This window comes from Orcinus orca, chromosome 16 (assembly GCF_937001465.1).
Source record: "Orcinus orca chromosome 16, mOrcOrc1.1, whole genome shotgun sequence".
NCBI classification, from domain to species: domain Eukaryota; kingdom Metazoa; phylum Chordata; class Mammalia; order Artiodactyla; family Delphinidae; genus Orcinus; species Orcinus orca.
The window spans coordinates 82937118-82960910 of NC_064574.1; the positions used below are offsets into that span (position 1 = coordinate 82937118).

Genomic DNA, 23793 nt, shown 5'->3' on the forward strand with positions numbered 1-23793 from the left:
AATCCATAGAGAGCAAGTAGATGGGTGGCTGTCAGGGGAGAAAGAAGCGGGGAGTGAGGAGCAATGGCTTATTGGTGTGGGGTTTCCTCTCGGGGGCGATGAAAATGTTTTGGAACAAGATAGAGGGGTGGCTGTACAACATTGTGAATGCCTTGGATCCCACTGAATTGTTCACTTTAAAATGGTTAATGTTATGTGAATTTCACCTCAATAAACACACACACACACACACACACACACTCGTTACCCATCTATGAGGAACTTCCGTGGAGATGGCAGATAAAAGCATGAGGCACTGATTTAGGTTGGGCCACATCTTAAGTTAAAAACAAAAGAAAAAAATAACCCTTAAGGGTCTCTGTATCTTTTTCAGAATCTGGCAGCTTCAACCACAAACCTTTCTTTTGGAAAGGAAATTATGGTAGCGGAATGGGATGTAAATGGGATAAACTTTGTCAGGTAAAAATTCTGGAGAAGGGAAAGGGAGGTGGGAAGACACAAAGGTGATGGATGTTAACTAGACTTACTGTGGTGATCATTTCTCAGTCTATACAAATGGCAGATCGTGATGCTGTACACGTGAAACTAATATATGTTAATTACACCTCAGCTGAATAAACAAGACACAAAGGAGTTAGTCTCATCTCTCCTAGTACAGCATCAATTGGTGATTGTAAAATTAAAACATGATATTTTATAAAAGCCAAAAAAATGATAAAAATTAAAACAGAATTTTAAATACTCCTGTAGAGATATCAGGCCCTAGTTTGAGAAACGCTGGCTGGGACGTGAGCTGAGTTAGCACCTGGCCCCAGACCTTCCAGCCCACCTGTGCCAGTCAGGGCTGCAGGCCAGGCGCCAGGAGTATGGGCTGTGTGTTCCAGGTGCCTCCCATCTCTCACCTCCTTCCACCTCCCGGAGCCCTGTCCCACCCGATTGTATCGAGGCCTCCTTTACAGAATAACTAAGTTATTCTGAGTAACTCAGAACCCTCCGTTCCGACGAGACCACGCATGCCTGTGTGGTGGGGCAGAGGTGCCCAGAGAGGACTCAAACAAGACACCACAGACTCCAGTTCTCCAGGTGGCCTGGCCCCGAGTGGCCGTGTGACCCTGAGCACCTCCCTCAGCCTCAGTGCCCCCCGAGGCCCCATCTTTAAGATGAAGCAGTTGATCACCAAGTGAGCCTGGAGATCAGGATGCTCTAAAGTTCCAAGGATTCCTACCGCTTGGAAAAAGTGGCCCCGGGCTCCACTCCCTGCTCCTCCCCAGGCTCCGTGGGGCTCGGTGTGCTCACCTGTAGCGTGGGGAGAACGATGCTCACCCCTGGCCCACGCAGCAAAAAGACATTTGACTATCTTACAAATTCTAAATACCTTTTCCGTGAAATGTCTCAGTATTGTCATAGCAACTCGTCAAATCTAAGCATATTTGAATGTGATCTCCCATAATTTGAAATTTAAATAGTACTGTGGTTCTGTATATTATGTTTAAAAATTAAGTATGGAAACCTTTCTTTGTCTATGAATGCTTGAATGAAAAGAAAGTAATGGAAGGATTGATTAAAAAAAAAAAAAGTTCTCCACTCTGGATGATGCGTCGGAGGAGCTATGAGTCCTGGGAGGCCCCACCAGCCAGGTAGGTGTCCTGGGGGCTGACAAACATGCTGTCTGAGCAGGAATTTTCAGGGACCGACTGCCAGGTGAGTGTGCTCAAACCTCTAGTCCAGGGACCCAAATGGGACATCAAATTAGGTGAACCACCAACAGCTCCTGCTCTGCCCCCCTCCCTCACCTGCTTCCCCAGCCAGATCCCTGGCTATGAAGGGGACCCAATGCTGGAGTCACCCTGGAGGCGGCTCAGGACCCAAAGACAAAAAGCCTGGATTTGGTCCCATCTAGATGACCTTGTTCATGTGGGAGAGCCTTCTGGAATTAAACTCCATCTCACCCCATTCTGAGGCTCCATGCTTTCGACGCCACACAAGGACATGCTCACTGCCCATGTCTTTGCCTGGGAATTTCCCAGAAGTTCTCAGCATAGATGAAAACCTCTTGTGAAGGCGGGAAAGTCCCCAGGCCTAGGGAGCTGGGCTCTGCGACTCTGGGTCCCCATCGCGTGAAGGCATACAGCCCTTGTCCCATCAGGACCAATGGCCAAGTCAGCATGTGGGGTGACAGAGCCATGGGTCCCGATGGGCAGAACCAAAGGCGAGAGACTGTGGCAACCCACAATGTGGCATCTCAGCCACGAGTGAAAACATACAGCAAAGAGCAGCCTACAAAAGGATGTGCCTCTTTTTTTCTGTGCCGACCCTCGTGGCTGCCCGGCCTCCCATGACTGGCTGCCTTTGTCTGTGGGATCCAGTGGAGATATTGATCTGCCTGGATTGCAATGCCTGGGACAAGGAAGCAGTTAAAAGCTTAGAAAAGGGAAATTCCACTAAACATTGAGATAGCGGCAAAGTAAAGTTAACCTGGATGAACCTTGAGGGCATGATGCTAAGTGAAATAAGCCAGGCACAGAGGGACAGATGCCATATGATCCCACTTACGTGAGGTCCCTGGAGGAGCCCAATTCATAGACAGAAAGCAGAAGGGCGGTAACGGGGGTTGGAGGAGGGGGATGGAAGTTAGTGCTCAATGGGGGCAGGGCCAGTGTCATCAGATTGCTTAATTTTCAAAAGAACTAGAAATCCTGATTTCTAGGTTAAGTTCATTGGGCGTGAATTCAAAAAGTTAAAAAAATACTTTGTAATCTAACACTACGCAGGCCAAATAAAACCCATTTGTCGGTTAAAAAAAAGAGGCTGTCATCTGTGGCTTCACCCATGAATATGAACTTGAACTGAAGTTAGGGGGCTGTGGATTTCACTTTCATTCATCACAATATTTTGTCTGCTCTGAAGGTAGAGCTAGGTGGCCTGCTGTCACGATCGCTCCTGTGGTGTGTACAGGAGGTCCAGTGCCCTTTGCCTGTGTTTTGGGACCTCACGTGGCTGTCACTCTGTGCCTGTGGGGACTTGTCTGCCCCATGGCTGCAGGTGTGAGGATAATCCAGACCCACCCAGACCTGGCTCAGTCTGAGCTCCTGACCCATCCTGCCACATTATACTGAGGCCTGTTCTCAGATTCCTGCCCCATCGCTGAAAGAAGGAATGCATGAATGCATGCATGCATGAATGAATGGAAGGATGGGTGAGTGGGTGGATGGACGAATGAATGATTGGGTGGGTGGGTGGATGAATGCATATGAATGAAGGAAGAGGGTAAAGGTCCCTTTCCTGCCCCTGTGGCACTCAATCACCTGGACTCCTAAGCGGCATTGTTCAGCTCCTGGCACTCTCTCCTCCCCATGTCTGTGCCCACGACCAGCTCTTCGCTGCCACCCCTCCTCACCCCTTACCCCCGCCGGCGCCCCATTTCCTCTCCTCCCTTCTCTGGCTCCTTAGTTCCCTGCACAAAACTCCCTCCTCCTTCTCAGGCTTCACCCCAAATCAAACGGCCTCGTGCTCCTAGCATTCTGCACATGGAGGCTGGGAGATAGGAGTGCTTTTTCCCACCAGAAGCATCAGGCACACTGCAGCCAGCTCAGCCACAGAACGAAGACTTTATGCTTGAAACCAGGGGGACCAACCATGATGGAGTTGGTAATGAAACACTAGTAAAAAAAAAAAAAATCATAAAAAGTTAAAAGGCAGGGCTCCCCTGGTGGCGCAGTGGTTGAGAGTCCGCCTGCCGATGCAGGGGACATGGGTTCGTGCCCCGGTCCGGGAAGATCCCACATGCCACAGAGCGGCTGGGCCCGTGAGCCATGGCGACTGAGCCTGCGCCTCTGGAGCCTGTGCTCCGCAACGGGAGAGGCCACAGCAGTGAGAGGCCCGCGTACCGCAAAAAAAAAAAAAAAAGTTGAAAGGCAAACAAGTTGGGATAATATTTGCCACAAGCCTCACCCACAAAAACTAAGTAGCCTTATCATATCAGGATATCACACAAATCAAGATGAAAAATACTAAGACATAATGAAAGTAAGGTATTTTAAATATATATATAAAATGAATAATTGTATGATACATATGACCACACACACTAGAAAAAAATGAATAAAAACAAGATACCATTGCTTTGTCTATTAATTTAACAAAAGAAACAATGATAATATTTTTGTACTGCGGGCCTCTCACTGTTGTGGCCTCTCCCATTGCGGAGCACAGGCTCCGGATGCACAGGCTCAGCGGCCATGGCTCACGGGCCCAGCCGCTCCGCGGCATGTGGTATCTTCCCAGACTGGGGCACGAACCCGTGTCCTCTGCATTGGCAGGCGGACTCTCAACAACTGCGCCACCAGGGAAGCCCAACAATGATAATATTTGAAGGTGTTAGAAAAATGGCACCAATAGACTTGCTTGATGCAGGGTTGCCACAAACCTTCAATTTGTAAAAAATGCAGTATCTGTGAAGTGCACTAAAGGGAAGCAAAGTAAAACGGGGTGTACCTGCAGTGGTCCAGCTTTATTCTTTTGTATGTGGCTGTCCGGTTTTCCCAACACCATTTATAGAAGACGCTGTCCTTTTCCCATTGTATAGTCTTAGCTCCTTTTTTGTAAATCAATTGACCATATAGTGTGGGCTAATTTCTGGCTCTCTATTCTATTCCATTGATCTATTTCTGTTTTTTCTCTCTGCCAATACCATACTGCTTTTATTACTATAGTTCTGTAATATAGTTTGAAATCAAGGAGCATATGCCTCCAGTTTTGTTCTTTCTCAAAATTGTTTTGGCTATTTGGGGTCTTTTGTGGTTTCACAGAAATTTTAGAATTCTTTGTTCTATCTCTGTGAAAAATGTCATTTTTGAATTTTGATAGGGATTGCATTGAATCTGTAGATTGCTTTGGGTATTATGGACCTTTTAACATATTAATTCTTCCAATTCATGAACACAGAATATCTTTCCATTTATTTACATCTTCTTCAGTTTCTTTCATCAATGTCTTATAGTTTTCAGTGTACAGTTAGTTCTTTCACCTCCTTGGTTAAATTTATTCCTAGGTATTTTTTTCCTTATGATGCAATTGTATGTAGTGGTTTAATCTAGTTGAAGAAATTATGGATAAATATTTTTCTTTTTATTTTTTCCTGTAATTTTGCCCTGATGCACCTATATTTCCTCAACATTCAGAAAAAGACATTTTTTAAAGGAGGGGAAAAGGAAAGAGAACTAACTAAGCAAACATAGCATGCAGAAAGCCACCTTCATTTGCACACCTGAGCCAGGTCCCTGGTGTGGGAGGAAGGAGAGTTGAGAATCAAGGTTCCCAAGCAACATTCCCTCCAAACACAAGACTTGGGACCATGGTTAGAGCTAGTTCTGTGACCTCAAGCAAGTTACTTAATCCCTCGGAGACTTTATTTCTTTATCTTCAAAATGGGTGAATAACACCAGTACTTACAAGCTTGCTTCGAGGGTCTAATGCTGAACTGTCCAATATGATAGCCGCTAGCCACATATGGCTATTTCATTCACTGTAAGTATATTAAACTTCAGTCTGTCAGTCCTACTGGTCACATTTCAAGGGCTCAATAGCCACATGTGGCTAGTGGCTCCTGCATTGGACAGAGCAGATACAGAACACGTCCGTCAAGGTGGAAGGTTCTGTTGGACAGAGCTGGTCTGGGGCATGTGCAGTGCCCAGTCCATCATTAGGACCCAAGAAGGCCAGCTGTGATTATGATTCACTGTGAACTCTTAAATCTAGGCCCACTGCAGGGGTAAGGGAAATGAGGAGAAAGCCTCTTGCTGAGAACTTAGGAAAAGGAGAAAAAATAGTGGAGGTTTTGTTGCTGAGGAAGAGTACAGAGCTCTTATGACTTCAGCTACCCTCCAGGATGGATGCCCTTCAAATTCCTCCCTGGCATCAGCAGAAGACTCCAGCGGCAAACTTGTATGTTTCTCCCTTCTCCAGAGACAGAGGCCACCTTTCATAATGAAGTGCTCGAGAAATATGTGGTTACCTTCACTTCTTGGGATTGGCAAGGGGAATAGCTTTCCCTCAATTGGATACAAAATTTCTGAATCACAAAAAATGTTGCTGTGATAACCTTCATTTGTTTTAGGCAATTCTGTTTCAACTGCACTGATTTAAAAGGAGTGTGTGTGTGTGTGTGTGTGTGTGTGTGTGTGTGTGTGGTCAGCTCTCTGGGGAGCTACAGAGAAAGAACCAGAATTATTTTGCCCTTGGCTGTATCATCATTAAAATCTGACTTCGTTCATTCCATGGAAGTTAAGCCTGGGGGAGGAGGTGTGGGATAAATGTGCCTGGGATAGCTGCATTCAGTATTTCACACTTTAGCATTTCCCAAATTAGGGAAATGGGTCACCTGCTCAGGACTGCTTGATCCAGCTGCCGGCTCGGGGTCAGAAGCGAAGGCAAACTGGGACCTCCACCGTAAGTCCTGTCTGCTGGACGCACATGGGGCGGGTGGGAGGCGGAGGGTGCCTGGCTGCTTATTGCACCTCAATACTAGCCCACCCTGCGAAGTCCCATTTCAGCCCCTTAAGAGGCCCCTCTGGCAAGCGCATCTGTGTTGGATTCCACAGCTGCAATCACACTCACTGGGTGGTGTGATGAGCTGAACATCAGGACTTTCCAACCCAACCCACAGGGACACTCTTTCCTCCCAGCCCCTGCCGCTGACTCCTGTCCACGGGGCCCCTCCATTCAGAGGACCATCCACACAGTCCATGGGCAGCGTGAGGTTGAACTTTCAAGGGGTGGTTGAACCATCAGTGTACAATTAGCAGTTTCTTGGGTCGTTTGGGAGCACCCAGAAATGCCATCCTGGCGACAGAGGGAGTTATGATGCTCCTTATAAGAGCCTGGCACTGATGCCGTAAGTGGGTTACCAAGTGTCTCTTGCTCCTTGGGCAAAAAGTCTTGCGGGAGAAGAAGTGAAGCTGAACAGCTCGGGGAAGTGGGATACAAATGGGGCTTTTTGAATCTCTAGGTTACTGGTTCAGCTTGGGTCCCATGGGAGACACCCAAAGGACCCCTCCCCCCACTCTCCACAGGAGAAGCCAGGAGTCCTGGTCTGTCCCTGAGGAGGTGAACACCAAAGAGCACCTGGCAGCTAAAAACCCAGGTCATCCCCATGGTCAATGTCAGTGGTATTTGCCACCAGTCACTGACTACATCTTAAACAAGACCCCATCAGAGGATGCAATGTGGCACCCAAGGGCCAAGACCACCCTGCGGAATGTTTTGATTGGCCCATGCAGAGTTTGAGAAAAATTGTCCCTAACGGCCCATATTGGAAATTTTGGAGATTTCACGTGAAAAAAAAAAATCTGCATTTTCAGATTCCCTTGAAAAATGAGAATATCTGGCCACACTGAGCCCACATTCAGGCCCAGCAAGTGACCATGGGCCAGGCTTCAGGAGCAGCTACCCAGCACCCTCTTAGAGTTGGTCACGGTGCCCAGGGCCTCTCTCCCAGGGCCGCATCTGCTCAGACCCTGTGGACACCTAAATGCTCCATTCCTGCTCAGAAACTGCAGTCACTCCCGGAGGCGGCTCTGACCAGGAAGGACTCCTCGGGGCCCAGGCCCGAGACTCACGGCAGCTGTCCCAAATGTTCATGAGTACTTTCCCACACATGGCCTCACTTGACTCTCGTAAAAGCCCTCAAGAGGGAAACAGAACATGGTAATTACCTGCAGCAGGACATCATTTGGCGCAGATAAATCTGCCTCCATGATGGCCTGAAATTCCTGCAGAAGGAAGCCCCGCTGGGAGCAATGGGGCACGGGTAATCAGATAAGGTGATCTGGCTTGGATCATTGGGGAACTTCTTGTTCCTGGGTGAAAGCAGCGATACAGGAAGACAGTTGGAACTGAAGAGTCAAAAGTAAGTGGGATAGAGAGTAGAGAGTTAGGGGCCAAATGGTGGGAGCTGATGGAAGGCGGAGGCGGGAGGCCATTACGGCCCAGCCAGGACTCAGCTCCGAGGGCAATAGCGACGCCTGGTGGACGTGACGAAGCATGCTCCCCCCCCCTTTCCCCGAATCTTAAAGCTGACGACAATCGTGTTGAAAATGATGGACAGCTGGGTGGGCGCCCCCCACCCCGCCACCATCCAACATACAAAACACGTGATTTTAAATACCTCTCACAACAATCCTGTGATTAGTGCTACTATCATTATTCCTTTTTACCGTTGAGGAAACGCAGGTTCTGAGAATCAAACTAACTTCTTATCACATCCCATGGCTGTGCCGGATTACAGCAGAAGCGCCCTGGCTCCCCCACCCAGGGCTGACCCACTTCAAAAACAAAAGCAGATCCAGCAATTCCACTTCTGGGTATACGCCCCGAAGAACCGAAAGCAGGGCCAGATATCTGCTCATCCATGTTCATAGCAGTATTATTAGCAAGAGCCAAAAGGATAGAAGCAACGCAAGTGTCCATCAGCGGATGAATGGTGGTCCATCCATACAATGGAAGAATATTCAGCCTTAAAAAGGAAGAAAATTATAACACATGCTGCAACATGGATGAACCTTGAGGACATGATGCCAAGTGAAAGGGCCAGTCACAAAAGGTCAAATACTGTATGTTTCCACTTAGATTAAGTCCCTAGCAACATCAAATTCATTGAGACAGACAGTAGAATGCCGTAGGTGCCCTAGAGTAGGGTGCCAGGGGCTGTGGGAGGGGGGAGTGGGGACTTAGTGTTTAATGGGGACAGAGTTTCAGTTTAGAAAGATGAAAACTTTCTGGAGATGGATGGTGGTGTAATGTGAATATACTTAACTGACCTGTATGTTTTCCCTTTACTGAGCAAGGATCAGATACTCTCTCTCCCTTCTCTCACACCTCAACCTTCCTTGCCTCACGACACTCATGAAAGGGAAGACTTTTGCTGCTGGGCCCTCGCGAGGGAAACAGAACATGCCCTGTTCCAGGCAAGGCTGGTGGGTGCAGGCATCACTCATCTCTCTCCCCTAGAGCAGGGCGGGAATCCATTCCGTCACTGCAGACTCAGGCTCAGGGAGGGTCAGGCTTGGGGGTGGGAAGGGGCTCCTCCCTGGCTTGCTCATCAACCTGGTGCTAGCATCACCCCAGCTGAACAACCTCTACATGTTTATCACCTTCCCTTCCATCCCCGCTCTCCAGAGAGCGGTCAGGCCCTTCCAGCCGGGACCTGGGGTGCAAGGTCTCCTCTGAGCATGGAGAATGGGTAGTTGAAGGTTCCATGGGGCAGCAGGGTCCCAGATGCCTTTGTGACTAAAGGAATTAGACTCCTCACAGCTCGTCTTATAATCAGCCACCGAGTTGCTAGCTTGATCCAAGAATTCTCTGCAAAGTCTGTAAAAAATACATCCTTGGTCTTGCCTGTTTGGACTACAGTCTTTCATATTTTTGCCTTCAACGAGCTCCTTCTCAGCCTGATTTACAACAAAACTGGCAACTTTTAAAATGTACAATAGTCAACACTTTCTTCACCCAGAGAAAACTTTTCCAGTGAGAATGCCCCCACCCAGTCAACTGAGAACCACATGAAAAGGGCAACTTCATTTACTTTACAAAATAATAATGTTTACTGAAACATCAGTTTGTCTTATTCTTGCGGCTGGAGCCAAAAGAGTGAGGCAGGTCATGTTTTTTGCACCCTGGCTCCTGGAGTGCCCTTGTCTGCAGGGGGCAAGGATACATGTGCCAGGGTCAGATTGCTTCAGCCCAGCCCCAGCTCCATCTAATTTACTCAATTTGAGCACAGCCCTCAAGCCTCAAGTTTCCCCATCTGTAAAGTCATGGAGTTAATAACTGTAACTACATCACATGTCACACAGTGCTGGGCACAGAGGAAGTCCTTTAAGAAATGTTATTATTATTATTTAGTAATGAGGACAATGCATGATTTTTTTCTCTTCCTCACTGTAGGCATTTCGATGGAGAACATGGAGAGGAAGAAAGGAAGTGAAAGGACTAAGGGGTGATGTAGTAGATGCTGTGGGTGCCTCACCCTACCCTCTTGACCGCACCAGAGGGATTTACCCAAAGTTTGTACATGATACACTTGGGGCTTGATCCGAAGCAATCTGGCCTTAGCACACTTAGCTTTGTGACTTTGATGGACAACTCCATGTGCCAGGAAGGCTGGAAGTGCTGGGGGGGCAATGGCCCCAGGTTGAGCATCCCTCAAACAATCAGGGACAGGAGTTGGTGGATATTCTTACACAGTCTGGAAGCTGGAAGTCCAAGATCAAGGAGTCAGCAGGGTTGGTTCTTTCTGAGGCTGTGAGGGCTAATCTTTTCCAGGCCTCTCCCCTACCTGCTGGTGGTTGGCTGGCCATCTTTGGTATCTTCTGGCATGTGGGTGCATCACCTCAATCTCTGCCTCATCTTCACATGGCCTTCTCCCTGTGGTGTGTCTGTGTCCAAATTTCCCCTTTTTATAAGGACACAGTCATATTGAATTAGGGCTCACCCTAATGACCTTATTTTGACTTGATCACCTCTGTAAAAACTCTATATCCAAATAAGGTCATTTTCCGGGGTACTGGGGGTTATGACTTCGACGTATCTTTTTTTGGTGGGTGGACATAACCCAAGCCATACCATGTGATAGGAGTTCTGCGTTTGCTATGATGAGGATAGGAAGAGGACAAACACAAATAAGTAACACAGGCCACCGACAGCTTCCTCTGCCTTCACCAACATCATCATGACCTTGGTCTGAATCAAGTCCTTAGGAAACCCTTCACGGCACCCCTCTCTCTCCAAGCCGTTTCTGCTACCCAGCTTCAGAGAAGCTTCTTTGAGAAGCAGGGGGATGTGGCTGAAGCTTCAGTTTTCAGAAACACGTGTGTGTGTGTACTACTGGTGTGGTTAATTGCCACCAACCACCTCAATGAATTATTAATATTTGAAACCAGATATAGCATTTTACAAATCGCTTACAGTTCACAGGTGGAAGCTGCAGAAACACGACTGATGACTGTGCACTGGGAATCAGCCGTGCACTCACACCCTCGCCAAACGTATTTTGTCAGGGTCGGCGCACTCCCTTTCCTTAGATCCGGAGCCACAGATTTCCTCGTGGGCCTGCTGAATCTCATGTTATCGCGTTGATATATTTTTTTGTCCTTTTCTGGGTGATTCTGAGACATTTGAATATGTGTTCAATGTATATTACAGTGAATACGAAAAGCAAATACCTTACTTCCCTTGTGGAGTTAATTTTTTTTTTTTTTTTTTTTGCGGTACACGGGCCTCTCACTGTTGTGGCCTCTCCTGCTGCAGAGCACAGGCTCCGGACGCGCAGGCCCAGCGGCCATGGCTCACGGGCCCAGCCGCTCCGCGGCATGTGGGATCCTCCTGGACCGGGGCACGAACCCGTGTCCCCTGCATCGGCAGGCGGACTCTCAACCACTGCGCCACCAGGGAAGCCCTGGAGTTAATTTTTTAAAGGGAAAATAAAAGAAAATGCAGGATGTTCGTCAAATCTGGATAATAGGATTTTATTTTTTAACAGACTGACATTCTTGATGACACTGTGTACACTTGCCTGTGTTGTCAGACTATGGATCGACAGGCATCACGTGAAGGGAAGTTATGTGGTATTTTTTAAAATCACGTGGATTCACTACTTGTAATCCCACATCCTATTCCCATGAACCCCTTTTTAGCATGGACTTGGTTCCCCACCTATGACGCTTAGCCCCAAACTGGGGTTTCAGTCCAGATTTATCCATTGGAAATAGGATGTGGTGGGGAAAGTAAATAAAAAGTAGAGAAGTATAAAATGAAGAATTACAGGGTGAGGGGCGAGAGGCTGCGGAACCAGCGGAACTGCCTGGAGGCTGAGCAGCCCCATGTGGAGAGCGAGGCCTCCGCCCCCAGAGAGTGGCCCGGGCTCAGAGCATCTGGAACTTTCTCTATGGGCATCACAGAATCGGTGGCCTCGGGAGAGGCCGGTACGGGTAAGATGGGGACAGGCAGGATGATGACCCCCCAAGTCCCTTCTGCAAGATGCACAGAAGGTATCAGCAGACACCAGTCATTGTTTGTGCTCGACAAATATGCCTCAAATCTTGAGACAGCATGTGTGTCCAGAGCGGTCAGGTGGTCACCAGGCCCCGGCCTCAGGACCTCACAGCAATGACCGTGCTCCCAGCCCCACATCATGCCCCGCCATGAAGATGGGGTGTCCGACCGTCGAGACACAAGGAGTGGAGTCCAACTGCAAGAGTTACCCAACTACAAAGTCAGAGGGGACAGTCCTCCCGAGAGCATTTTCACTCCTGATACCAATTGCAAGTTCGGGAGATTCCCCGAAACCCCTCTCAAGCCTGGTAATTTGCTGAAGGACTCACAGAACTCACTGAGAGCTGTTGTACCCACGACTATGGTTTACGGTATCAAGGATCCAGAAGGAGGTCAGCCAAGGGAACTGGCACATGGGCAGGTCCAGGAGGGTTCCGGGTACAGAGATTCTGTTGTTCCCGCCCATGGAATCACACAGGTGACATCATGCACAGAGTATTGCCAGCCATCATGCTCCAGTGCCCAGGGTTTTTGCTGGGGCTCCATCATACACAGCCCAGTGGCTTTGCTCTCTCTAGCCCCTCCTGGAGGGAGGGCTACACCTGCCCCAAACCCTGACAAAGATGCTCCTTGACTAAACTTTAGTCACTAAGAAAGCTCAAGGCAGCCAAAATAATGTTCTGCGTGAGATACACTCGGGCCCAGCGCCTGCGTTGCCTAACAGCTCTCATAAAACAGCCCCCTCACCCACTCTTTGTCATTTTCCACTCCCCTGACTCTGCTTGAGCCCCTGCCCATTCCTCCTGAATGCTTTCTCACCCTCCCTTTAAAACACGCCCAGTCACCTCTGCACAGACCAGGGTTGAGCTCAGTTTATACAGAAGCCCCTCCTGTATAAAGGGCCTGAATAAAATCTGTCATGCTGCCCATCACCAATGTCTGGCTCTGTTTTTCTTTGGTATAAATTACAATAAATCACACTGTTCGACGGTCCGGTGGCCAGAGCCCCCGCAAACAAATACACTCCTATCAGGCAGGACATTCCAGGAGCCTAGAAATATCACTCCCCAGTAGCCCAGGGCAAAGGGCAGCCGTCTCTCAGGGTAAGGTTAATTCTTCTCTCCACGTGAGGGCAGCGCTCTGGGCCCTGGCCCGGCAGAGAACAGCTTGGAGAGCTGTGGCTTGGGTGGGCTTCCTGGACCCGCTGGCCCTGGGATGTGGAGACAGGAAGAGGAGCCTGTGGCCTAGGGGCAGTAGGAGCCAGTAAGGGGACAGCAGAGAGTGGCCATGACGGTCAGCAGTCCTCTCAACCGCAGCCGGGAAAGAGGAGGGTCTGGGGTCCTGCAAGGACAGCCAGACACCACTGACTGGGCTTCTTTATGGTGCCCCCTGGATGAAAACGCTTTAATAAAATTACTGTGGTAAGGACACTTAACGTGAGACCTACCCTCTTAACAAATTTGCAAGTGTACAACACAGTGTTGTTAACTATAGGCAAAATGTTGAACAGAACTAGAACTTATGGAAAGACCTTTTACAACCCCCTTTAAAGATGAGAAAACTGAGGTTTGGAGAGGGCAGTTGATCTGCCCAAGACAGGAAAGTTAATATGTGGAGATGTATACGGTACACAGAATTGCCTGGGGCACCTCATTCCACGTGTTCCTTATAAACACCTCTCACTGCACTTAGGGGCAGGTCTTATTAGGACCATTAGAGCTAAGAAAACCGACTCAGAGAGACGACGGGGCTTGCTTGAGATCACGCAGCTTCTAAACGCAGCTGAGTTGGAACTGCATCCCAGCTCTTCTGCGGTTGCCTGGCACTGTCTATGCAACGTGCATGTGCCCGTCCCAGAACATGCTGGGGGATGGGGCGGGAACTGCGGCCCCTGCAGTCCAAACACAGGGTCCCAGCCGTCACCATGTCTCCCTCTGCTGGAGTTGGTTGGCTTTTAGGATACAAAGCAACTCAGCCGCTTAAACAAGACACATGTCTAAATGCTTTGCCAAAAAGAGATTCAGACACATGTTAATAAATCTCCAAACTGTTTCCCTAGTGATGGGCATATGGTGGCATGAGAACATGAGTTCGTAAGGCAGTAACAGCGAGCCCCTCTGCTGTGTCTTATTTGCACGTTAGTGTTTTCTTGTTTGTTTGTTTATTGTCCCTCTTCCCTGGAAGGTTAGCTTCATGGCAGTGGGGATCTTGTGCCTTGATCAACACTCTATCTTCAGCAACTTGAACAACAAAAGTTGTATTCAATTAATGATATCCCACCCACAGACACACAAAGGGCCCTTTATGAGAAACACGTGCTTAAGCTCCAGCCCAAACCCCCAGCTTTTAAAAAGAAGAATTTGATCAAATGTGACCTCGATTGAATCGGTCCGAAGCCCTGAACATATAACCAAATCTTTCCTCATTTGCTTTTAACTTGGACAACGTTTAATTTGGTTGCTTATGACAATATTTGTTTTAAGAAGGGTTTCATTATATCCTTGTTAACACATTTTGGTTTTGTGGACTGATTTTCTTGATTTAAACTACAACCTTCTTCAATTCATTTTTCTGCCCTCTGCTATGATGCTGTGGTTTTCACTCCAGGATTTCTGTGCCCTCTGACTTGCCTTCCTCTGGTGACACCTACAGGAAGCTGCAAAATCTATGCCCACAAACAGAATTACCAAGGAGTCTGGAGAACTCAGGGTTCCATGGGAAATAAATATTCTGGCATCTATACACACATAAAAATTATTTAAATTTCTTATTTACTTATTATCAAGAAGCTTAATACATTATACAGTCTTTAACCAAAAATTCTCCTAGTAACTTACAATTTTTTAAAAAAATTGGGGGGGGCGGAGTCAAGATGGCGGTGTGGGAAGATGCTGAGTTAGCGTCTCCCCACAACTAGGGTGGCTACCAGCCGCTGGGGCGTGACCCTGACGCCCAAGGAGGGAGGAACCCCCAAGTGAACTGGTAGGACGTTGGGGGACTGAGGGGGGGGGAGAAGTGGAGGCTAGACAGGATCGCGCCCCTGAGGCCCCAAGATCAGGAGAGGCCGGCGGGAGGTGCCCTCCGGGAGGAGCGGGAATGAGTGGAGGGCGTTTGCCCCGCCCACTCGAGCCCAGGAGGCCTGCTGGGCTCCCAGTTGAGGTCCCCGCCCTCTGAGACCAGGGTGGGGGGCACGCCTGGGCCCCTTCTGTTCCGTGAGCCTAAGCCCCACCCCCACACCCCTCAGCCCTGAGGGTCCTGAGCATTGGCCCCACCCACCACCCAAACTTTGCAGCCAAGCCCTTCCCCCTTTTTTTCTTTTTTCTTTTATTTTTCTTCTCCCTCCTCCTCTTTTTTACTATAGTGATGCGGTTGTACCTTCCGGTGTTGATTCATCTATATTTTTATTTTTATACTCTTTCTAACATATCTGTTAGTTTCTTAGTCTAATTTTATTTTTTACTTTGTTATTGTTTTCTCTCCTTTTTTTTCTTTTTGCCACCTCACACAGCTTGTGGGATCTTGGTTCACAAGCCAGGGGTCGGGCAGAAGGTCCTGTGGTGGGACCTCTGAGTCCAAACCACTGGACTAACAGAGAACCTCAGACCCAGGGAATATACATTGGAGTGAGGTCTCATGGAGGTCCTCATCTCAGCACCAAGACCGAGCTCTACCCAACAGCCTACAAACTCCAGTGTTGGAAGCTTCAGGCCAAACAACCAGTAAGACAGGAACATAATCCCATGCATTTAAAAAAAAAAAATGAGATGGCAAAAAAATATGTCACACATGAAGGAGCAAGGTAAAAACCTACAAGACCAAATAAATGAAGAGGAAATAGGCAATCTACCTGAAAAAGAATTCAGAGTAATGATAGTAAAGATGATCCAGAATCTCAGAAATAGAAGGGAGGCATGGATTGAGAAAATACAAGAGATGTTTAACAAGATCTAGAAGAACTAAAGAACAAATAGACAGAGATGAACAGCACAATAACTGAAATGAAAACTACACTAGAAGGAATCAATAACAGAATAACTGAGGCAGAAGAATGAATAAGTGAGCTGGAAGACAAAATGGTGGAAATAACTGCCAAGGGGCAGAATAAAGAAAAAAGAATGAAAAGAATTGAAGACAATCTCAAAGACCTCTGGGACAACACTAACAACATTCAAACTACAGGGGTCCCAGAAGAAGAAGAGAAAAAGAAAGGGCCCAAGAAAATATCTGAAGAGATTACAGTCGAAAACTTCCCTAACATGGGAAAGGAAATAGTCACCCAAGTCCAGGAAGCACAGATAGTCCCATACAGGATAAACCCTAGGGAAAACACACCAAGACACATATTAATCAAATTAACAAATATTAAATTCAAAGAAAAAATATTAAAAGCAGCAAGGGAAAAACAAAGAATAACATACAAAGGAATCCCCATAAGGTTACCAGCTGATTTCTCAGCAAAAACTCTGCAGGCCAGAAGGGAGTGGCAGGATGTACTTAAAGTGATGAAAGGGAAAAACCAAGATTACTCTACCCAGCAAGGATCTCATTCAGATTCGACAGAGAAATCAGAAGCTTTTCAGACAAGCAAAAGCTAAGAGAGTTCAGCACCACCAAACCAGCTTTACAACAAATGCTAAAGAAACTTCTCTAGGCAGGAAACACAAAAGAAGAAAAAGACCCACAAAAACAAACCCAAAACAATTAAGAAAATGGTAATAGGAACATAATAACCTTGAATGTAAATGGGTTAAATGCCCCAACCAAAAGACACAGACTGGCTAAATGGATAAAAAAACAAGACCTATATATATGCTGTCTACAAGAGACCCACTTCAGACCTAGGGACACATACAGACCGAAAGTGAAGGGATGGAAAAAGATATTCCATGCAAATGAAAATCAAAAGAAAGCTGGAGGAGCAATACTCGTATCAGATAAAATAGACTTTAAAATAAAGACTGTTACAAGAGATAAGGAGGGACACTACATACTGATCGAAGGATCAATCCAAGAAGAAGATATAACAATTATAAATGTTTATGCACCCAACATAGGAGCACCTCAACACATAAGGCTCACAACCATGAAAGGAGAAATCGACAGTAACACAATAATAGTAGGGGACTTTTAACAGCTCACTTACACCAATGGACAGATCATCCAAACAGAAAATAAATAAGGAAACACAAGCTTTAAATGACACAATAGACCAGACAGATTTAACTGATATATATAGAATATTCCACCCCAAAGTGGCAGAATACACTTTCTTCTCAAGTGCACACAGAACATTCCTCAGGATAGACCACATCTTGGGTCACAAATCAAGCCTCGGAAAATTTAAGAAAAGTGAAATCATATCAAGCATCCTTTCTGACCACAATGCTATGAGATTGGAAATCATTTACAGGAAAAAAAACTGTAAAAAAACATAAATACATGGAGGCTAAACAGTGTGCTACTAAATAACCAAGAGATCATTGAAAAAATCAAAGAAGAAATTAAAAAATACATAGAAACAAATGACAACAAAAACACAATGACGCAAAACCTATGGGATGCAGCAAAAGCAGTTCTAAGAGGGAAGCTTATAGCAATCCAATCTCACCTCAAGAAACAAGAAAAATCTCAAATAAACAATCTAACCCTACACTTAAAACAACTAGAGAGGGCTTCCCTGGTGGCACAGTGGTTGAGAGTCTGCCTGCCACTGCAGGGGACACGGGTTCATGCCCCGGTCTGGGAGGATCCCACATGCTGCGGAGCGGCTGGGCCCATGAGCCATGGCCACTGAGCCTGCGCGTCTGGAACCTGTGCTCCACAACGGGAGAGGCCACAACAGTGAGAGGCCCACGTACAGCAAAAAAAAAAAAAAAAAAAAAAAAAAAACTAGAGAAAGAAGAACAAAGAAAACCCAAAGTCAGTAGAAGGAAAGAAATCATAAAGATCAGGGCAGAAATAAATGAAATAGAAATGAAGAAAACAATAGCAAAGATCAATAAAACTAAAAGCTGGTTCTTTGAGAAGATAAACAAAATTGATAAACCCTTAGCCAGACTCATCAAGAAAAAAAGGGAGAGGATGCAAATCAATAAAATTAGAAATGAAAAAGGAGAAATCACAACTGACACTGCAGAAATACAAAGGGTACAAAGAGACTACTACAAACAACTCTAGGCCAATAAAATGGACAACCATGAAGAAATGGACAAAGTCTTGGAAGGGTACAATTTTCCAAGACTGAACCAGGAAGAATTCGAAAATATAAACAGACCTATCACAAATAATGAAATTGAAACCGTAATTAAAAATCTTCCAACAAACAAAAGTCCAAGACCAGATGGCTTCACAGGTGAATTCTACCAAACATTTAGAGAAGAGCTAACACCAATCCTTCTCAAACTCTTCCAAAAAATTGCAGAGGGAGAAACACTCCCAAATTCATTATATGAAGCCACCATCAACCTGATACCAAAACCTGAAAAAGATACCACAAAAAAAGAAAATTATAGACCAATATGATTGATGAACATAGATGCAAAAATCCTGAACAAAATACTAGCAAACAGAATCCAACAACACATTAAAAGGATCATACACCATGATCAAGTGGGATTTATCCCAGGGATGTAAGGATTCTTCAGTATACACAGATCAATCGATGTGCTAAACCACATTAACAAATTAAGGAATAAAAGCCATATGATCATCTCAATAGATGCAGAAAAAGCTTCTGACAAAATTCAACACCATTTATGATAAAAACTCTCCAGAAAATGGGCATAGACGGAAACTACCTCAACATAATAAAGGCCATATATGACAAAACCACAGCAAGCATCATACTCAATGGTGAAAAACTGAAAACATTTCCACTAAGATCAGGAGCAAGACAAGGATGCCCACTCTCGCCACTCTTATTCAACATAGTTTTGGAAGTCCTAGCCACGGCAATCAGAGAAGAGAAAGAAATAAAAGGAATACAAATTGGAAAAGAAGAAGTAAAACTGTCACTGTTTGCAGATGACATGATACTATACATAGAAAATCCTAAAGATGCCACCAGAAAACTATTAGAACTAATCAATAAATTTGGTAAGGTTGCAGGATACAAAATTAGTGCACAGAAATCTCTGACATTCCTATATACCAACAACAAAAATCAGAAAGAGAAATTAAGGAAACAATCCCATTTACCATCACAACAAAAAGAACAAAATACCTAGGAATAAACCTGCCTAAGGAGGTGAAAGACTTGTACTCAGAAAACTATAAAACACTGATGAAAGAAATGAAAGATGACATAAACAGATGGAGAAATATACCATGTTCTTGGATTGGAAGAATCAATATTGTGAAAATGACTATACTACCCAAAGCAGTCTACAGATTCAATGCAATCCCTATCAAACTACCAATGGCATTCTTCACAGAATTAGAACAAAAAATTTTACAATTCATATGGAAACACAAAAGACCCCGAACAGTCAAAGCAATCTTGAGAAAGAAAAATGGAGTTGGAGGAATCAGGCTCCCCAACTTCAAACTATACCACAAAGCTACAGTAATCAAGACAGTATGGTACTGGCACAAAAACAGAAATATAGATCAATGGTACAGGACAGAATGCCCAGAGATAAACCCACACACATATGGTCACCTAATTTATGACAAAGGAGGCAAGAACATACAACAGAGAAAAGACAGCCTCTTCAATAAGTGGTGCTGGGCAAACTGAACAGCTATATGTAAAAGAATGAAATTAGAACACTCCTTAACACCATACACAAAAATAAACTCCAAATGGATTAAAAACCTAAATGTAAGACCGGACACTATAAAACTCTTAGAGGAAAACATAGGAAAAACACTCTTCAACATAAACCACAGCAAGATCTTTTTTGACCCACCTCCTAGAGTAACGGAAATAAAAACAAAAATAAACTAATAGGACTTAAAAGCTTTTGCACAGCAAAGGAAACCATAAACAAGACAAAAAGACAACCCTCAGAATGGGAGAAAATATTTGCAAATGAAACAACAGACAAAGGATTAATCTCAAAAATATATAAACAGGTCTTCCCTGGTGGCACAGTGGTTGAGAGTCCGCCTGCCAATACAGGGGACACGGGTTCGTGCCCTGATCCGGGAAGATCCTACATGCCGCAGAGCGGCTGGGCCCGTGAGCCATGGCCGCTGAGCCTGCGTGTCCAGAGCCTGTGCTCCGCAACGGGAGAGGCCACAACAGTGAGAGGCCCGCGAACCGCAAAAAAAAAAAATATATATATATATATATATAATATATATATATATATATATATACACACACACACACAAACAGCTCATGGAGCTCAATATCAAAAAAACAAACAATCCAATTAAAAAATGGGCAGAAGACCTACATAGACATTTCACCAAGGAAGACATACAGATGGCCAAGAGGCCTGTGAAAAGATGCTCAACATCACTAATTATTAGAGAAATGCAAATCAAACCTACAATGAGGTATCACCTCATGCCAGTCAGAATGGTCGTTATCAAAAAATCTAGAAACAATAATTGCTGGAAAGGGTGTGGTGAAAACGGAACCCTCCTGCACTATTGGTGGGAACGCAAATTGATACAACCACTGTGGAAAACAGCATGGAAGTTCCCTAAAAAACTAAAAATAGAACTATCATATTACCCAGCAATCCCACTACTGGGCATATACCCTGAGAAAACCATAATTCAAAAAGACTCATGTACCACAGTGTTCATTGCAGCCCTATTTAAAATAGCCAGGACATGGAACCAACCTAAATGTCCATCACAGATGAATGGATAAAGAAGATGTGGCACATATACACAATGGAATATTACTCAGCCATAAAAAGAAATGAAATTGAGTTATTTGTAGTGAGGTGGATGGACCTAGAGTCTGTCATACAGAGTGAAGTAAGTCAGAAAGGGAGAAACAAATACCATATGCTAACGCATATATATGGAATCTAAAAAAAAAAAAAAAAAAGGTACTGATGAACCCAGCTGCAGGGCAGGAATAAAGATGTAGACATAGAAAATGGACTTGAGGACATGGGGTGGGAGGGGGAAGCTGGGGCGAAGAGTAGCATCGACATATATACACTACCAAATGTGAAATAGTTAGCTAGTAGGAAGCAGCAGCATAGCACAGGGAGATCAGCTCAGTGCTTTGCAATGACCTAGGGGGTGGGATACGGAGGATGGGAGGGTGGCTCAAGAGGGAAGGGATATGGGGACATATGTATGCATATGGCTGATTCACTTTGGTGTATAACAGAAACCATATTCCAATAAAGATCTATTAAAATAAAAAAAAATTGTGGCGATCTCCTCCACTTCTGGCCAAGATGAAATAGCAGGGACTGGATGAACCCTCCTGCCTCAAGCACCTACAAAACTGGACAAAACATAAGAAACAGCAGCTTTTGACACTGGATGGCAGGCAGCATAGGACAATGATCCCTGATAGAGGGGGAAAATGAGGCAAAGAGTTTCTAGGCTGCAGTGCAAGGAGGGGGACCCAGGCAGAGCCTGGAAGTCTCCCTGAGTTAAGAGTTTGGGGAGGGCAAAGCAGCAAGAATTTGCAGGGCAGAGTGCCACAGAGGAGAGGGTGCTTACAAAGCCGGCTCTGGAGATTTGCAAAGGAGCCCTCTTGAGTCTTCAGCTGAGTATCATCATCAGCACATGCACGTGAGGAAACTACCTGGAGTCAGGTGGGGAAATGCTTGAAATAAGCAGGCAGAAGCCCACAGATTGCTGGGAATTGTCTCAACAGGCAGAATGAAAAGCTCCATTAATAATATACACAGCATGAAGTCAAGTACTCAGAAGGTGGGGCAAAATTGGCCCTAAACTAAAGATTGCTCTGGTTCTGTCTGACAAAGCTTAAAAGCAAGCCTCAAAAGGATCAAACTACTTCCAAGTAACTTAACTACGTCCCAGAACAAAGCTCGAGAAGATTTTTTTTTTAATAGAAGAATATCCAACACCCAACAAGGTAAGATCCACAATATCTGGCACCCAATCAAAAATGACCAGACATGCAAAGAAGCAAGGACTATACCCCATAATGAGGAGAAAAATCAATCAAGTGAAATCACACAGATAAAACTAATAGAAAAAGACATTAAAATAGTTACTACAACTACATTTGATATGGTCAGGAAGATTGAGGAAAATGTGAGCAGGTTAAGAAGAAACACGAAAGAGATACAAAAGACCCAAATTGAACTTCTGGAGATGAAAAATACACTGAATGGGGTTAACAGATTAGACACTGTAGAAGAAAAGAGTAATGTACTTGAAAACACAGCAACAGAAAAGATACGACTAAAATATAGAAGGAAAAAATTCTGGGGAAAAAAAAAACAAACCCAGGCATCAGTGAGCTGCAAGACATCTTCAAGAGGCATAATAATATATGTGTAATTGAGTCCAGGAAGAAAAGCGGGAGTAGGAGAAAGAAAATATTTGAAGAAATAATGGCCGAAAAGCTTTCTATACTATACTGTAATTGCTGTGCATCTATTGCCCATAAATATTTTTTCTTCATTTATTCCCAGCTCCACCCCGTTTTTGCTGGATAAAAAAATAAATTCTAGGGCTTCCCTGGTGGCGCAGTGGTTGAGAGTCCGCCTGCCGATGCAGGGGACATGGGTTCGTGCCCCGGTCCAGGAAGATCCCACATGCCACGGAGCGGCTGGGCCCGTGAGCCATGGCCGCTGAGCCTGTGCGTCCGGAGCCTGTGCTCCGCAACAGGAGAGGCCACAACAGTGAGAGGCCCGCGTACTGCAAAAAAAAAAAAGAAAAAGAAAAAGAAATCCTAGACAGAATGTCCTTTACCTATAAATGCTTCAGTGTGCGTACAGTGTTCTTTTTAAAAATTTTTTTATTATTTATTTTATTTATTTATTTTTGGCTGCGTTGGGTCTTTGTTGCTGCACGCGGGCTTTCTCTAGTTGCAGCGAGTGGGGGCTACTCTTTGTTGTGGTGTGCAGGCTTCTCATTGTGGTGGCTTCTCTTGTTGTGGAGCATGGGCTCTACGCATGTGGGCTCAGTAGTTGTGGCTCGCGGGCTCTAGAGCACAGGCTCAGTAGTTGTGGCGCACGGGCTTAGGTGCTCCGTGGCATGTGGGATCTTCCCAGACCAGGGATTGAACCTGTGTCCCCTGCATTGGCAGGCAGATTCTAACAACTGCTCCACCAGGGAAGCCCCCGATGTTCTTTTAATAATACCCAACATCCTTAGAAATTCTTGACTACAAAGCAGGAAAACCTAGTGTTATTTATATGGAAAATTTTAGCTCTGGAATTTTGCATAAGTACATATAATATTCATGAAGTCTTTAAATTGCCCTGCAGTTACAGAACTGCAGCAATTAAAATCTTTATGCAAATGGAGAACTAAAAGTAGACAACTATACCATTATTTAAAAGTCGGCACATTTACCTCACATCTACATGTGTGTATTCGTTTTGCTTTCCAAAAATGACTCAAGAACTAAGGAGCTCAGTGTGGTCATTACCTATTTACTTCAATACACAGCTAAGCTCACTTTCTCTAAATGCACAGGATATGTGTTGCCTAAGTGCTGAACAGCCCTCATGGATCCCTAGGGCACTGCTGAACATGTTTATTTCCAGAATTTCATTTTCTTCTGTCGCTAGAAGTGATTCATGTTTCTTAAAAAGAAATCGCCTCGGCCTGACAAGCTAAGGGAAT

The 23793-nt window shown here is 45.4% G+C and overlaps 1 protein-coding gene across 2 annotated transcripts in view; it reads right to left on the bottom strand.

Annotated features, from left to right (window-relative positions):
- The window catches only part of LMTK2 (lemur tyrosine kinase 2), a 174639-nt gene that overhangs the window by 117643 nt on the left and 33203 nt on the right, over positions 1-23793 (bottom strand). The gene's annotated exons all lie outside the window — the stretch shown is intronic.